Source organism: Hevea brasiliensis, chromosome 11, assembly GCF_030052815.1.
Source record: "Hevea brasiliensis isolate MT/VB/25A 57/8 chromosome 11, ASM3005281v1, whole genome shotgun sequence".
NCBI lineage: Eukaryota > Viridiplantae > Streptophyta > Magnoliopsida > Malpighiales > Euphorbiaceae > Hevea > Hevea brasiliensis.
In genome coordinates this window covers 23,722,489-23,728,842 of record NC_079503.1, presented here as the reverse complement: position 1 = coordinate 23,728,842, position 6,354 = coordinate 23,722,489, and positions in this window count along the sequence as shown.

Here is a 6,354-nt window from a genome sequence, read left to right as displayed (position 1 = left end):
TTGATGGACTTAAAGTGGATTAGAGATCATGTTTAAAGTATGTATGCATGTGGTTAGTGAATGAGTTAGTAATTAAGGTATGTTGTGAAAATTTATAATGGAAACTAGGGTTTTGAGAGTAAAATATGGACTTGGCTTATGAAATTGTTAAAGAATATTCTAATGGTCAATTAGTGACCATTTGAGGAAATTTGACCATAATTTGGACTGAAATATAGCATGGCAAAGTGAATAAGTATCTTGCCCGATGAGTGCAAAGTGGTCGTGATTCCAGCCCACTTGGACTGCCATATCTTTGGCTGTGTTGGTCCAATTGGTGTTTGGACAATTGGACATGAAACTAGACTTACAATGGCACATTTTTGCTGAAGAAACCTTGCCCAAAAGACCAAAGCAAGAGGACAAAAATTTGGCCCCAATCCGGTTACCCTGCAAGCCAATTCTGCAGAATGACCAAATGAACAGTAACTGTTCATTTTGCCATAACTCACTGTAGAAATGGTCAATTGACCTGAAATGTTTACAGAAACAAGTTAAGACATAGAAAAACAACTTTCATGAAGAAACCTACCCTAAATTATGACCAGAACCTAACCAAAATGGCAGTCACAATCACTGTTTACGGTACTGTAGATTTGGTAATTCGGCAGTTTTTTTTCAATCCGGCCAGCTGTGGTTTTTGGACCATATCTGGATCTACAAAACTCCAAATGGAGTGATTCAAAAAAGGAAATTCAACTAGACAAAATAAGGAACAACTTTCATGTTTACCATTTCCTCAAATTCCCACTGCAACAGTGCTTAATGGAACAGTAAAGTTAGGCTTCAAAAACTGAAAATTCTGCCCTCTTGGTTTTAAGTTTAGAAATGGTATGGGTGCTCAATTCCAACAAGTTTTAAATGTAAAATGTGGTACTTTGGGAGTGTTAAAACTAATGTACCTATTTTCTATCCAAAAGTCAATATTTTTGTTGACCAATGAGGTGAATAGTGACACCATAACTTGAAATTCAAAAATTTAAAAATTTAAAAGTATCAAATGCCCTAGTATACCTAACAAGATTGGTTTGGATAGTTTGGCATGCCAATAGGGTTCAGTTAGCAGTACTGCACATGGCAATATGCCATTCTGTGATTTTATGGCTTTTAGCCATTCTGCCCTTGCATTGAGATTTTGCCTTGTGCCTGATATTATTTACAGCTTGTTAGCTGTTCTGTTGCACACCGGGAGATGCATATGTGACCGATGGTGTGACGGCCCGAGGTACTTGATACCCAGTGCCAGTTTACCCGTTTATCTAGTCCAGTCGTCTAGTGTAGGTTACTTAGGCAACTAAATGAATGAAAGTGGACAAAGTTAATGATGTACAAATTCAAAACGAATAAAACATATACATTCACTACATATTTGTTTTCTTGCTATTTCTTTTATTTTATTATTGCACCGCTAAGCATTATTGCTTAGCGCGTTGCTTTTGCTACGCATAGGTTCTGGAGATACAGATTGTGAGCCTAGTAGACCGCAGACTGGGTGAGTCCATCCTGCAGTTCTGCATAGTGTCCGTGTCACCTCAACTTCTGCAGTGCATTGGTAGGACACTAGGTGTCATTTTGGTATTTTGTAACTAAATTTCTATTTTCTCATATGTAAATGAACTTATGTAATGTATTTTGAGGTTCATGTAAATAATGAAGATTTATGGTTATGTATGGAAGTAATTTGAGTATTTATTTATTGTTTATATATGAGTACCTTGAGAAATGATGATTGAGAACATGATGTTGAAAAATATTGAGTTTGTGATGATATTGGAGTTTGAGATGATTGAATATCGTTATTGGAAGTGTTTTTCACAGGTTCCGAAGAACTGTTTTCTCCATTTTTAGTCGGTACTCTGCCGGATTTTCTTTAAAATTTTCGGAACCTCAAATAAATTAAAATTTCGATAAATGGCACAAATACATTATATTTCACAAGTTATATTCAAAAGCATGATAAAAATTAATTAAGGTATATTAGAGTGTGCCGGTACACCGTGTGACATTGCTTACTCGGGTATACTGTACACGGGAAAGGGGTGTCACAAAAAGCACGAAAAACACAAGTTTAGATCATTGAAATTAAAAAATTTTCATCTAGGGTCACATGCATCATGCAAGATTCATTTTTATCTATTTCTTTTCAATGATAAACAGCATATTAAAACTCTTTTAACATATTTTTGGATCTATATTTGCCATTTTAGATTGTTGATTTGGCACCTTTGGGATGCGCCTTTGGGGTGCGCCTTAGGACACCAAGTGTTATCCATCTAGCTTATCCACACCAAGATCACCTATGGCAGCCCTTGAACAGCTTCTAAAGCTTTTTCTATTAATTAGAAAATCAGGTTTTTCCTTTTGAGAGATTATAGATGTAAATAGGTCACTAGAAACAATTTCTAGTATTATTAATTCAAGAGATTGTTTGCTAATCTCTTTGAATTGATGAGAGATTAAGAAGAAGAGAAGGGAGAGTAGCCAAGGGTGGCAGCACAAAGAGATGGATGGCAGCTTATAATTTTGTTCTTTCATCCTTACACTTATATAGCTAGGTCACCACTTAAAACCCTTACCACGTGTCACCTTTTGATTAGCTCTAGGCTTAATTGACCCAATCATATTGTGCCAAGTGTCAAACCTATATTTAATCTTAACTTTGATCATCTTACATGATTAAAAGACATTTGGCAAGCTTATGTGTAGTGCCATGTGTTACCATCTCATGGTGCCACATGTCACCCTGTGAAATGATCAAAATACTCTTGTGTTTTAATTTTAAGTTCTTAACCCAAAATAATTATTTCTCTTCTTCTAATCAATTTATATCAAATATAAATTAATTAATTAATCTTTATTAATTAGTTTCTCATTAATTAAATTCATATTTAAATACTTATGCTATACATCCAAAAACCTATATTTGGATTCAAGCCATGCTAGGGACTTTGCAATCTAATTGCAAACCAAACCTAATTAATTAATTAATTAAACTCTTTAATTAATTAATTAAATCATATTTAATTTGGTGTTTTCTTATGTATGTGTGTGACTTACTAGGCTCATCACTAATTGGCAATGAGAATGATATCAACTCTTAATATCATAAGAACACTTTGTTACCATAAATGATTTCTCTAAATCATTTTAGGCATCTCATAGACTACGGTTAACACCTAGCATAGCATGCCATAGCCACCCATCTAGTAATAAGGTTTACCTTAAATGAACCTATAATCATATTTTACCATGCACTAGATCTCTCTGTTATAAAATCCCAATTCGAGTTGGAGTCATGGTTTATGTCAAACCCCATTTACTATGAATATTATGTTCTCTTTTAATTTCAATTCTTGATTAAAAAGATTTTCCCATTAGAAACTCTTTTCTGATTAAATCTATCTGTCCTGGCCAGGAATTTGAAACATCAAGAACAATTAACTGAACATAGGATTTTATCCCTATTTACTTAGAGGAATAGATTCCATCTTAATCAACACCTACCTCCATATATAACTAGTAGGAGCTAACACATGCCCATAAACCCATACACAGTACAAGTATGAAAGCAGTATCAAACTCAAACCACCTATATATAAGATAACTGTGTTATCTCAGGTCTAAAGATTATATGCACTAACATGATTTATGACAATGCATTGACAAGAGTAAACTCCATGTGCTTGTCATAAGTGTCACTGGTTCGACCTACTTATCATGTATAAGTGTCTATCATGTTTGTTATATGGCATGAGACTCACCATTCCATCTTACTTACATCTCATATAAATAACTTGGGAACAAACGTGATTACAATCTTTTTGGATAAGTCATGTCCTTATTGTGAAGTATCCTCGATTATGAACCTATTTATGATACTTTATGCTAGAAATACTGTCACTCATATTCTTAACAACTTAAGAATAGAATTTCTAACAAAATATCTATGGACCTTTTCTATTACACATAAAAATATTATGTAAACAGAAAAGTGAAAATGCCTTTTACTAATAAAACATGTACAAGATACATACTAAATGATATACTCTAGGGCATACTACTAAAAAGAGCATCCTCCAGCACTGCCATTCATCACTATATGGAGGACACTTTGGCACCACAAAAATAGCAGCTAAAATTTTACAAGTTGGATTCTACTGGCCACATTTGTTTAAGGATGTAAGATCCTTTGTGTTAGCTTAGGACCAATGTTAGTAATGTGCCCTAGAGCATATCATTTAGCATGTATCTTGTACATATTTTTATTAATAAAAGGCTTTCCATTTTTCCGTTTACATAATATATTTATGTGTAATAGAAAAGGTCCATCGATATTTTGTTAGAAATATTATTCTTAAATTGTTAAGAATATAAGTGACAGTATTTCTAGCACAAAGTATCATAAATAGGTTCACAATCGAGGATACTTCATAATATGGACATGACTTATTCAGAAAGATTGTATTCATGTTTGTTCCCAAGTTATTTATATGAGATATAAATAAGATGGAATGGTGAGTCTCATGCCATATGACAAACATGATAGGTACTTGTAAATGATAAGTAGGCCGAACCGGTGACACTTATGACAAGCACATGGAGTTTACTCTTGTCAATGTTTTGTCATAAATCATATCAGTGCATATAATCTTTAGACCTGAGATAGCATAGTTATCCTGTATATAGGTAGTTTTAGTTTGATAATGCTTTCATACTTGTACTATGTATGGGTATATGGGCATGTGTTGGCTCCTACTAGCTATATATGGAGGTAGGTGTTGATCAAGATGGAATCTGTTCCTCTAAGTAAATAGAGATAAAATCCTATGTTCATTTAATTATTCTTGATGTTTCAAGTTCCTGGCCAGGACAGATAGATTTAATCAGAAAAGAGTTTCTAATGAGAAAATCTTTTTAATCAAGAACTGGAATTAAAAGAGAACATAATATTCATAGCAAATAGAGTTTGACATAAACCATGACTCCAGCTTGAGTTGGGATTTTGTAACAGAGAGATTCTAGTGCATGGTAACATATGATTATAGGTTCATTTAAGGTAAACCTTATTACTAATTGGGTGTCCATGACATGCTATACTAGGTATTAACCATGGTCTATGAGGTGCATAAAATGATTTAGAGAAATCATTTATGGTAAGAAAGAGTTCTTATGATATTAAGAGTTGATATCATGTCTCATTGCCAATTAGTGATGAGCCTAGTAAGTCACACACATGCACAAGTAATCACCAAATTAAATATGATTTAATTAATTAATTAAAGAGTTTAATTGATTAATTAAATAGGTTTGATTTGCAATTAGATTACAAAGTCCCTAGCATGACTTGAAACCAAATCTAGATTATTGGATGTATAGTATAAGTTAAATTTATATTTAAAGTGTTTAAATATGAATTTAATTAATGAGAAATTAATTAATAGAGATTAATTAATTAATTTATATTTGATATAAATTAATTAGAAGAAGAGAAATAATTATTTTGGGTTAAGAACTCAAAATTAAGACACAGGGGCATTTTGGTCATTTCGCAGTGTGACACGTGGCACCATGAGATGGTGACACATGGCATTGCACATAAGCTTGCCAAATGTCTTTTAATCATGTTAGATAATTAAAATTAAGATTAAATATAGGTTTAACACTTGGCACAATGTGATTAGGTCACTTAAACCTAGAACTAATCAAAGGGTGACATGTGGCAAGGGTTTAATGTGTTAACCTAGCTATATAAGTGTTGTTATGAGAAAATAAAATACAACCAGTAGCCACACTCCTTTGTCACACCATTTTGAAGCTCTCCCTCTCTTCCTCCTCATTAATTCAAAGAGATTAGCCATTAATCTCTTGAATTAAAAATACTAGAAATTGTTTCTAGTGTCCTGTTTACATCTCTAATCTCTTAAAAGGCATAACTTGAATTTCTAATTAATAGAAAAAGCTTTAGAAGCTGTTCAAGGGCTTCCATAGGAGTTCTTAGTGTGGACAAGCTAGAGGGACAATATTTGGTGTCCTGAAGATAAATCTCAAAGGCGCAAAAGCGCTGCAGTGCATTAAGTGGTTAGTGTAATCATTCTTGATAGAATCTAGGGTTCTAAAATTAATCTGATTAATTTTAAAATCTTAAATGGCAAATACAGATCTAAAAACATATTAAAAGAGTTTTAATATGTTGTTTATCATTGAAATCAAATAGTTAAAAATAAATCTTGTATGATGTATGTGACCCTAGGTGAAAATTTTTGAATTCAATGGTATAAACTTGTGTTTTTCATGCTTCTGTTCCTTTAATTGTGT